This window comes from Anomaloglossus baeobatrachus, chromosome 5, assembly GCF_048569485.1.
Source record: "Anomaloglossus baeobatrachus isolate aAnoBae1 chromosome 5, aAnoBae1.hap1, whole genome shotgun sequence".
Lineage (NCBI taxonomy): Eukaryota > Metazoa > Chordata > Amphibia > Anura > Aromobatidae > Anomaloglossus > Anomaloglossus baeobatrachus.
The window spans coordinates 492290126-492302093 of record NC_134357.1 but is presented as its reverse complement, the minus strand read 5'-3'; the positions used below and the strand labels follow the sequence as shown (position 1 = coordinate 492302093).

At 47.3% G+C, this 11968-nt stretch overlaps 1 protein-coding gene across 1 annotated transcript in view; it reads left to right on the top strand.

Moving 5' to 3' along the window:
• Positions 1-2217: 2217 nt before the first annotated feature.
• Positions 2218-11968, top strand: part of LOC142311900 (cytochrome P450 2G1-like) — a 204365-nt gene continuing 194614 nt past the window's right edge. The window contains exon 1 of the mRNA XM_075350742.1: positions 2218-2370. The gene's annotated coding sequence lies outside the window, so the exon portion shown is untranslated. The remainder of the gene's footprint in view (positions 2371-11968) is intronic.

Here is an 11968-nt window from a genome sequence, read left to right as displayed (position 1 = left end):
CAAGTCTCCTGGCCCACCACAAGTGCCCGGGCCAAAGCAGCACATAGAGCCAGGAGTTGTGATCAGGATCCAGCCCATAACGGACTTGCACTGCCTGCTATACGGGATGGGAACAAAACCCAGGACACAGGTCTCTGTAGGATTACAAGTCACTGGGATCCATTAAACACAGCGCAAGGAGGAAGGGCTCACAATCCACAGCAGAGTTCTGGTCTCTGACCTATCCGGGTTTGGCTGAAGCCCATCACAGCGGAGACTAGCGATCCAAGAGTGACGACCTTACAGTGAGTAAAGACCTTGAACTGCAACCTCTGTGTTGTCCCATTTCTGCCGTCGCTTCTGAGCCATCTGCTACTACTACCACAAACATCCTGCCTGGGGCCTAGCTCTACCTGTGGATAGCTGTAATACCCGAGCTGCGTCACCATCCGCCCCAGCAAAGAGACTTCCCGCAGAAGCGGCTAATAATTGGCCGTACACTGGCGGCATCACAAACCACTACCTCAAATCATCCCCTATCCCTGTCTTTATTGACACCGCCAGGGTCAGAGAACCGGGCAAGGCCACCGCGGTGACCCAGGAGAAGAACTGCAGCCTGGTGATGGGTAACATCCAACCCCATGGGCGCGTCAACTACTCAACTAGCGATTGAGCACAGAGCAGTCACAGGGGGAACATGAGTGCACATCATATGCTGTGGTCTCCACAAAGAGGGCGGCGATCTTCTCCCAGAGGAGTCATCTGGACAGCCCAGGGGACATGTCCAGGTCACAGCAGGGAGCAGGAGATCGGGTTGAATGCCAACTATCTCTTATGCACAGAGAGCTGCTGTATTTGAGGTGATTAACTGATGTTACACACTGCAAATCCAAGATGGCAGCCCCCAGTGTTTGAGTAAAAATAGAATTAAGTAAAAACTAAACAATGAATTTCATTTTGTATTAAACATAATTGATTCCATAATCAGTAACTATTAATACAAAAACTAAAATCACAGCACCTTCCCTTTTAAATGGTGATGTTGTGTAAAGGCACAACACCTGTGTAAGCATGAATATCCGCTGTTGCTGCCCTGTGGCTGGAGGAGATATCAATGTATTCGGCAGAACACTACACACCTTCCATGATCTGGAAAAGTGAGAGGATCTGTGATTGGAGTTTGGATGGCTGAAAGGAGTCGAGCCTCTCTTAGCCGGACAAGTTGCTTCCAGACTATGTGGACCTGCTCTGAACTGCCATAACCTTTAGGCCTGCTGGAGTGCTTCATGCATAGATATGAAGCCTTTGATACCAGATTGTGGAGTTCTTCAAGACCAAAATCTGTATTGTGGATGAGTACAAGTAGAGATATCTTGGTTCCGAACAAATTTTGACCAGTTGCTATTTGTACCAGTCTACCAATCCCTTCAGCTGTCTACCTTTTATTTACCCTGAGAAATGTGTCAACTGGAGTACTCATTGTAGTACTTTGTGCATCAGCTCGGAAAAGTAACCATTAAATTTTGTCATTAACTTTGATGTGTATGCTACAAGCTGTATGCTTTAGCGCTGAACTGTAACCACTAGATGTGTACCATCAATCAGTTGGGTAACCTCCAAAACCAAGTGCAACAAAACTGTGTATAGTTGCCAAGTATGTTTTCTATTGGGAAACTAATCGCAAAGAGTGTGGGCATGTATTATGCATCTCTGATTTATTGGGACAATATACATGACCTACATTGGATGTGGGTGTGTAAAGCAGGCTCAAGAGCTGAGCCCGCTCTGCACTCTGCTGGCACCTGCCTCTAACTGCAGCAGTTGGCACTGTTAATTATCCTTAGATGCGTCTATCAATTGCTGACATCAATGTGTGTAGATCTTTAGAGGGTAGGAAGTTTGGTTGCCCATTAACCAGTCTTGAGGTGTTGATGATTGTCCTTTTTCCTGACTCTCTCCTTTATAAAAATTGATCATGCATCACTAAAATGACTGCCATTTCCAGAGTGCACCTCTGCCACCAAGTTCCCTTTTAAATATATGCTAAGCGAGCTTGCTTTCAGACTGGGAATAAGGCCAAAAGTTATGTAAATTATCTGTTTTCTGCTATTAGTTAAAATATAACATGTTGAGCAAATTCTATACAGTGTTAATAATTGTTAGATTCTAAGATCTCGAAGTAAAATGACTTTTTTTTTTTTTTTGCACATTTTGTTACAGATCATGGAGTTGTCTACATTATTTCTGGGTCTTTTCATTCTCTTCTCTCTTCTAATACTTACTTGGAGAATACACAGGAGAAGACTTTCTTTGCCTCCTGGACCGATTCCTCTGCCATTTGTGGGAAACTTATTCCAAGGAAGTTTTGTGCTATATGAGTCTTATCTCAAGGTAAACTTTCTGTAAAGAAATGGGTTATTCTACATTTACACTTTGGTAGATCAATTACAAGTGGAAACCCTTCAAAGTTAAGGTCAAGGTTAATGGTAGCCCCATATACATGCAACATTTGAGATCTTATTTTTCCATTTAGTTAAGTTACTTGTATTCCAAGCACTACCAACTTCATGGTATACTTCATATATTAGCAAAGGAGGGTTTGTAGATGTCCCAATATGGTAGAAAGCTACTAGGATTTTATAACTGAGACATGCAAAAAGTTGAGAACCTGGAGAAGGCCGCGGACACTTCGGCAAGACGTTCCAGGTGTGCTTCATACGTCTTAGAGTAGACAATGATGTCGTCCAAGTATAGCAGGACCGTTTCAAAGTTGCGATGTCCCAAGCAGCACTCAATCAGCCTCTGGAAGGTTCCCAGCGCGTTACACAACCGAAAGGGCATGCTATTGAACTCGCAGAGACCCATTGGAGTAGTGAAAGCGGTCTTCTCCCGGTCTTCCTCTGTGACGGACACCTGCCAGTAGCCACTAGTAAGGTCAAGAGTAGAAAAGTAATTTGCCATCCTTAATGCAGCCAATGATTCTTCAATATGGGGAAGAAGGTATGCGTCTTTATGAGTTATCTGGTTAATCTTCCGGTTGTCCACACACATCCTCATGGTGCCGTCCTTCTTCTTAACCAGGACCAATGGAGCTGCCCAGGGGCTACAGCTATCACAGATGACCCCCACCTCCTTCATGTTCCTCAACATGTCTTTGGCACACTGGTAATGTGCGGTAGGAATTGGCCTATACCTCTCCTTGATGGGTGGATGTGCACTTGTGGGAATGTGGTGTTGGACCCCCTTCATCCTCCCAAAGTCTAACGGATGTTTACTGAAGACCTGCTCATACTCTTGCACTACTCTGTAAAACCCTTCCCTGTGGTGTGCAGGTGTGGAGTCAGTGCCTACATGCAGCTCTTGACACCACTCCTCTAACTGTTCTGGTGGACTGTCACTGGTTGACTGGGATGCAGTGATGGTGGAAGTTGTTGTCTGGATGGCATAAGTGTCTACTGTGAACAGCTTAGCAATGCTGGCCTATCGGGGTAGCTTAACCTCTTCCTCTCTGCAATTCATCACTCTCACGGGCACTCTCCCCTTCCGGACATCAATTATCCCTCTGGCTGCCATTACTGTGGGCCAGTGTTCTGACGTCAGGGGCTCCACTACTGCCGGGTAATCCTGTCCCCAGGTGCCTACTGCTGCCCTGCACCAAATCATCATCTCGCTTCGCGGAGCAACTACTAGAGGCGCTACATCCATCACTCGTACACTACCAATTTCTCCACCAGACAAGTTCACCTGTTGCCGCTGCAGGAGGGCCCGGATTTCCCATTGCAGAGCCCTCTGCCGGCCCGCTCCTGCAGTTGCACACAGCTGTTGTAGTAAATGCAATACTTCTCCCATGCAATTTTCAATAACATTAGTCCCTAGGACCATTTTTGGGTTACGGTCACTAGGGTTGTTCTGCACAACAATGAGTCCTTGATGCTCTAGCTCCACTCGCTCCACCTTCAAAGTCATCTCTTTGAACCCCACCTGGGTCATGGGGAGTCGCAATGATGGTAAGGCCAGAGTCTGGTGGGGTGAGGTCATCATCAGACCAGTAGCGCTTATACAGTACATAGGGTATGGTTGTTACCTGCAAGCCAGTGTACAGAAGTGCGAACTTCGGGATACCGTCCACTGCGAGGGAGATGACGGCGCGACCTCCGACATACCGCTCATGCCAATCAGCTGGGGCTTGTGGGTCTATTCCTGAGAACTGGTCCTTGGCCTCAGGGGTTGCTCGTTTAAAGGACACCAGCGAGAATAGTGGCCAGTCTTATTGCATTTGTAACAAACAGGTTGTCCATACTGGTTGTTGTTCGTTCTCTGCATCCAGGGGACATCTTCCGGACTGTCGGCGAGCTGGATCTTTTCTGTGGGCTTGGCCTTTGGCTGGAGCTGTAAGGTTGCGAGGATCCTAGCGACATCCTTACTCAGGCGTTGAACTTGGGACAACAGGTCATCAGAAGCTCCGGCAGGCACTGCGGGTGACGCTGCTCCACCATCACTCTCCGGCACCGACATTCCTCTGGTTCTTTCCCCTTGGTTTTTCGACAACAGTCTCGCGGGACCCACTGTCCTTTGCGTTTCCTGTCTGGGAAATCACCAACTTCCGCCCGCATTCCCAGGGGGCGGTGCTTCAACTTCGCACCATTTTCCGGGGAAGAAGACGCCGGGCTTGTTGTTTTTCGTGCCCAAAAATGGCTGCAAAATGGAGGCTGTCGAAAAATTTTGAAACTGGGCACCGTTTACAGTCCAAAACAAGGTACACTTACACCAGGTAGGTGGATGAGTTACAATACTGTTCGTGATGCCAGGTTTTGAGGTGTGCCACCCTCATATGAGCAGCCGGGCTGCTCGGATCCGGATCCGCAGTGGCTCGAGGGGTCTCCGGACCCGGGGGTTGTGCGAGCACTCAAATAAAAAGGGGGCGTAATATATACAGGGGATTGTTGTAAGTACTGTGTGACGCCACCCACGGTGTGTGGTAAGATGGAGTACCACCGCTGCTGTTGGGGAGCACCCGGGGGCGATGGAATGGCAGCTGGATGTTAAACCCTCCGTGGGTAGGGGTGGATGCCCCGGGGCTCAATGTCCAAAACACGGGAGGTGATGGCTGTTGGTGGTGATGCACTGGGCCGGACCGGAGGGTGTTGGTGTACTCACGATTGAATGAATAAATGCACACGAGTCTGCTGGTAAACCAAGGTGTCAGTGGCCAGCTGCCGCTTCAGGTTGTATACGGTTCCTACACACGGCTGGTGTACCAATGTCCCTTCCTCCGGCACTCTGTATTTTCCTTCTATTTTAGACGACCTCGTATGGAACGGGGAAGTACACTCCCGGTTTGGTTTTGGTCGGGAGATGTGCCCGCGAAAACTTACCCTTGGGATCTCAGTGGGTTGTTGCGGATACCCTATCCCCCGTGGTGGGCTGCCATTTCACTCTATCTGGGCTAACACTCGGGAACAACGTCTGGAACCGTGCTTGCATCTGTCTTCTAACTAGGGTCTAGGTACCCCGCCTGTGCACTGTTTACGGACCGGATCTCCGCTGTCGGTACCGGCGGGCTCCAACCCTGTCCCAGTCCACTCTGGATTTCCCGCGACCGGACTCCCATCGCCTTTGGACACGGTCCACTGCTTGCCACCTAGCCAGTAGACCAGGGTCACTACCCTGGCTACCCTTCACTAAGCTCAGCCTTGACCTTGCGCGGTCACTTGAACTAGACCTTGACTCCAAACTAACTCACTGGTCCCCTCCTTCGGATCCTAAAGTCCCCTAGGTGGGCACTTCCAATCCGCCTGGTCCTGCCCACTGGTGTGTCCTTCCTACCCTGAGGGGGGGTGGCTAGGGTTTTGTGGCTGATGGAACCTGGTGTGGGATGGTGTTGTGTGGGGTGTATGTTTTCCTGTGACCACCTGGCGGCGCCAGGGTGTCACAAAGGCACCAAACATGAATATAAATCCTTAAAGTCTGCAGAGTCCACAACAAAACAACAAATCCGAAGGTGCCTCCCGGTATTCCAACGCCAGGGACATTATGGCAATGGTCCTTTTATAGGAGTTCCTTGAGCAACAGGGTGAACAGCAAAACACAATCCCATGTGGCCACTGATCTCCAATCTGTAACAGTCCATACACAGGCACTAGGATCCAGCCTCAGCCATAGATCCTAGTACGTCTCCAGCCGAGATCCAACTAACTGACTAACATGGGTCTCATTATTCCTCTCTCCTGGGATCAGCCCATTAGGTGGGCAGAAGGGCCCACCTCCCCTGGACATTTGATACATGAAAGGATGCTAAACATCCTGGCTCTATTCTGTCTAACACGTTGTGGATTGGAGGAGCCCCATGCAGAGAAGAATAAACAATCTCCCAGGAGAAGCAGTACATACAGGACAATAGTTACTTCTGGAGCCTGATTACAATATGGTACAGGCTGGGGGGATATAATGTTATAACCAAAGAACAAAGACAGACAAGCAACCTACATGACCCTATAAGGCATAGAGTACATGAATTAAGGCCGGGGATTGGGGAGGGACACCTCGTCACACCGACCCTTTAAGAAATAAACTCGTTAGTACTGTGCGCACAAAGCTCTTATGATGTAACATCTGTAGCGGATTCTGCTTTGCTTGCTAGGCAGCGACCTACTGTTGTAGCAGAGGATGCTTGACACAAACTATCCTATTTTATCCCTGGGACTTGTGGTTCTTTCCAGTCTGGAAGCTACGGAGTTAATCTGTTGTTTTGGTTTCTGTCTGCTGTCAGCACTGGGTGGGGCTGTTCTATATAAACCCCAGAGAGCCAGCTCCCATTGCCAGTTAATAGATTCTATCCTGGTTTGTGCGTACGTCCTGTGGTTTGACCTGTTTATAACTGTTCACTGGTCTTGACTTGACATTTGACTTCCCACTTGTTTATGGGTTGTTTTTTGTTTTTTTTTTTAATACTGTTCATGATGTGATCTCCTGCAGTGCGCACTTTGACGTATGGCAAATAATGGGCCCAAACTGTCCACCAATGTTATAGGGATAGTTGTGTACATTTATAAATCTGTTATGTGTAAAATGCTCAATGTTAAAGTCCTCCTTTTTAAGGTTGTCACTTATGTCTTGTGGTGGGTTATTTCTTTGTCATATAAGTATGCACTGGGTGTTGTGCCATGCAGACTTTAATTTAGGTGGAGTAGATATGTGGAGGAAAAATTGCAAAAAAAAGTGATTGCATGATGGGTTTTGTTTTTTTTGGGATATTTTATTCACTGTGTTCACTATATGGTAAAACTAATGTTTCTGTGATGCCTCAAGTCGGTTGAAATTCGTAGACCTGAAACGTACAAATTTACTTTTATTTAAAGGTTAAAAAAAATCTGAAGTTTGGTCAAAAAAACCCAAAATGCCCTTTTTGCGCCATTTTCCACGACCCATAGTGTTCTTATTTTTCTAAATATGGGGCTCAGTGATGGCTTATTTTTTGCATCTCGGGCTGACGTTTTAATGGTACAATTTTTGTACAGGACAGATGCTACATTCTGATCACCTGCTATTACATTTTGCTCAAAACTTGCAGCAACCAAGAAACATAATTTTAGCGTTTGGAATTTTTTGGCACTACTCAATTTACTAATCAGTTTAATTTATTTTTATATCTTGATAAATCGGGCATTTCTGAAAGCGGCGATACAGTGTGTGTGTGTGTGTGTGTGTGTGTGTGTGTGTGTGTGTGTGTTTAATTTTCAATAGTGGTAATTTAAACATTTTAGGTTTTTTAACTTTAATTTTTTTTTTAATTTTACTAGTCCTCTAGGGGACTATAAGCATCAGCAGTCTGATCCTGTAGAGCAAAGCTGCACTGCTTAGATCAGCAGAAATGCTCATCTTTGCTGACATTTGTAGGGATCGCTACTGGCTCACTGTACTAGCTGGTGGGGATTCCCCCTTCATGATTTAAGACATACTGGTACCTTCTCGGTCTTGAAGGGGTTAATGGGAAGGGGCCGTACAAAACCTGAAAAAATATAAAATATTAATATCTTGTTTAAATATTTGTTGTTAATGGAGCAAAATATATGATTTTTATTTTTTTTATATATATATTATATTATTATTTTTTTTAACTTTGATATGTTCCACTTTTAAACACAAGGAGGGCAGCAGCTGGAAACTAAGTGTAAAACTAGCGTGGATTACAACTGCAGTAAAATTGGGTGGAATCTGCTCTCCTGTGTGTGATGTCACCTCCCTCTCCCCTTCTGGGTGTTTCCAAAAGGATAAGAGAGGATGAAATTTAGGATCACAGTGTGGAGCCTTTTTGTTGGGGACTGCAAAGTGATCCTAATGTCTAAACTATCATCAAACACATTTGGCATAGTGCTCCACTGTATATCATGCCCCATAATATACCGTGCTCTGCAATACTGTAGCCCATAATACACCGTGCTCCGCAATATTGTGCTCCATAATATACCATGCGCTGTACTACCGTGCCCCATAATATACCATGCGTCGCAATACTGTGCCCCATAGTGCTGCATACAGTTCACAGCTCTGCTATATCAGTGTGCAGTGATATAGCAAAGCTGTGTCAGTGTCTTCAGAGTACAGCAGCGTGTAATTTCTCTGCTTTGCATTGAACACAGCAGCGGGAGCAGTCATCTGCAGCCAGGTACTAAAATTGTTAGGCTGTGATCACCGCTCCCCGCCCATGACACTCACCCCATCCCAGACCTCAGCTCCCAACACCTCCTCGTGTGAGGTAGTTGCCTCGACAGCTACTCCTGTCATAGCGAAGTACAGTGACAGGAAGAGCTGCCGGTGGTCGCTGCTAATGTTAGCTGTTATCACAGCACCACTGCATGTATACTCGCCCCATTCCTGCATTACTGCTTGCGTCAGCATCTCCTGTCAGGGTTGAGCCTATGGGCTCCATCCAGGTCCTCACTGTAGCCTGTACATTCTAGTGTCTTCAGTAGTGAGTCTGTTACAATGTACAGGCTGCAGTCAGGACCTGGATGACACCGTACATTCTAGCCTTAACTCTCCTGTCAGCACAGTTTTACTGTGTGGTGCCCCAGAGGCTTCAGTCGCCACAGGGTACTGCACCTCACTTAAGGTGCAGTATTAATTCCGGGTAAAGAGGAGGTTATTCACTGGTGTTTCACATTGCATACAACATACAGCTTAGTAGCTAACCACTGGGACTGGGCTAGAGGTGGCCGTCATGGAAACAGGACTTTCCACTCACTGGTCAGCACCTGGAGGGTGGAGCTACACACTGGAGAGAAAGGCTGCTTTCACACATCCGGTTTTAGCAGAGCCGGCCAATCCGGCTCTAAAACCTATGCAACGCATGCGGCGACAATACCGCATCGTTTGCATACGTTTTTGACATGCAGCCCGTCTGTTTTTTGCCGCTTGCGGCAGGCTACTGAGCATACGCAGTGGAAAAAACCGCATGCAGCGGCCGGATGTGGTGTTTGCCGCAGAATGCCGCATGCGGCGTCCATAGGCATGCATTGCAAATCGCACCGCATCGGCCGGATGCGTCGCGATGCGTTTTTTTTTTTTTGCCGGATGAAAAAACGTGCCAGGCAACGTTCCATCCAGCCGCTGCATCGGTTAAATCTGCCGCATGCGGCAAAAACCGGACCGAACGCAAGCCCATGCGGCACAGTACGGCACTAATGTAAGTCTATGCAAAAAAAAAAACGCAACCGGCGGCAGGTTGCGGTTTTTCTGCAAAGCGCCGGATTGTGCCGCACAGGAAAAAACGGATGTGTGAAAGCAGCCTTCGGACTCTGTCTCTCTCTCTCTCTCTCCATAGACAGGGAAGATGTGAGAAGCAGGAGGACACGGTTGCTAAGGGTAGAGCTTGATGGCTCCCTCAGGCCGGCGCAGACTGGGTGCGGAGCCCTAGGTTGGGGGGAACTTTATGTCCCTCTGACAAATCCACCGGGCAGGGGATTCCAAGTCTCCTGGCCCACCACAAGTGCCCGGGCCAAAGCAGCACATAGAGCCAGGAGTTGTGATCAGGATCCAGCCCATAACGGACTTGCACTGCCTGCTATACGGGATGGGAACAAAACCCAGGACACAGGTCTCTGTAGGATTACAAGTCACTGGGATCCATTAAACACAGCGCAAGGAGGAAGGGCTCACAATCCACAGCAGAGTTCTGGTCTCTGACCTATCCGGGTTTGGCTGAAGCCCATCACAGCGGAGACTAGCGATCCAAGAGTGACGACCTTACAGTGAGTAAAGACCTTGAACTGCAACCTCTGTGTTGTCCCATTTCTGCCGTCGCTTCTGAGCCATCTGCTACTACTACCACAAACATCCTCCCTGGGGCCTAGCTCTACCTGTGGATAGCTGTAATACCCGAGCTGCGTCACCATCCGCCCCAGCAAAGAGACTTCCCGCAGAAGCGGCTAATAATTGGCCGTACACTGGCGGCATCACAAACCACTACCTCAAATCATCCCCTATCCCTGTCTTTATTGACACCGCCAGGGTCAGAGAAACCGGGCAAGGCCACCGCGGTGACCCAGGAGAAGAACTGCAGCCTGGTGATGGGTAACATCCAACCCCATGGGCGCGTCAACTACTCAACTAGCGATTGAGCACAGAGCAGTCACAGGGGGAACATGAGTGCACATCATATGCTGTGGTCTCCACAAAGAGGGCGGCGATCTTCTCCCAGAGGAGTCATCTGGACAGCCCAGGGGACATGTCCAGGTCACAGCAGGGAGCAGGAGATCGGGTTGAATGCCAACTATCTCTTATGCACAGAGAGCTGCTGTATTTGAGGTGATTAACTGATGTTACACACTGCAAATCCAAGATGGCAGCCCCCAGTGTTTGAGTAAAAATAGAATTAAGTAAAAACTAAACAATGAATTTCATTTTGTATTAAACATAATTGATTCCATAATCAGTAACTATTAATACAAAAACTAAAATCACAGCACCTTCCCTTTTAAATGGTGATGTTGTGTAAAGGCACAACACCTGTGTAAGCATGAATATCCGCTGTTGCTGCCCTGTGGCTGGAGGAGATATCAATGTATTCGGCAGAACACTACACACCTTCCATGATCTGGAAAAGTGAGAGGATCTGTGATTGGAGTTTGGATGGCTGAAAGGAGTCGAGCCTCTCTTAGCCGGACAAGTTGCTTCCAGACTATGTGGACCTGCTCTGAACTGCCGTAACCTTTAGGCCTGCTGGAGTGCTTCATGCATAGATATGAAGCCTTTGATACCAGATTGTGGAATTCTTCAAGACCAAAATCTGTATTGTGGATGAGTACAAGTAGAGATATCTTGGTTCCGAACAAATTTTGACCAGTTGCTATTTGTACCAGTCTACCAATCCCTTCAGCTGTCTACCTTTTATTTACCCTGAGAAATGTGTCAACTGGAGTACTCATTGTAGTACTTTGTGCATCAGCTCGGAAAAGTAACCATTAAATTTTGTCATTAACTTTGATGTGTATGCTACAAGCTGTATGCTTTAGCGCTGAACTGTAACCACTAGATGTGTACCATCAATCAGTTGGGTAACCTCCAAAACCAAGTGCAACAAAACTGTGTATAGTTGCCAAGTATGTTTTCTATTGGGAAACTAATCGCAAAGAGTGTGGGCATGTATTATGCATCTCTGATTTATTGGGACAATATACATGACCTACATTGGATGTGGGTGTGTAAAGCAGGCTCAAGAGCTGAGCCCGCTCTGCACTCTGCTGGCACCTGCCTCTAACTGCAGCAGTTGGCACTGTTAATTATCCTTAGATGCGTCTATCAATTGCTGACATCAATGTGTGTAGATCTTTAGAGGGTAGGAAGTTTGGTTGCCCATTAACCAGTCTTGAGGTGTTGATGATTGTCCTTTTTCCTGACTCTCTCCTTTATAAAAATTGATCATGCATCACTAAAATGACTGCCATTTCCAGAGTGCACCTCTGCCACCAAGTTCCCTTTTAAATATATG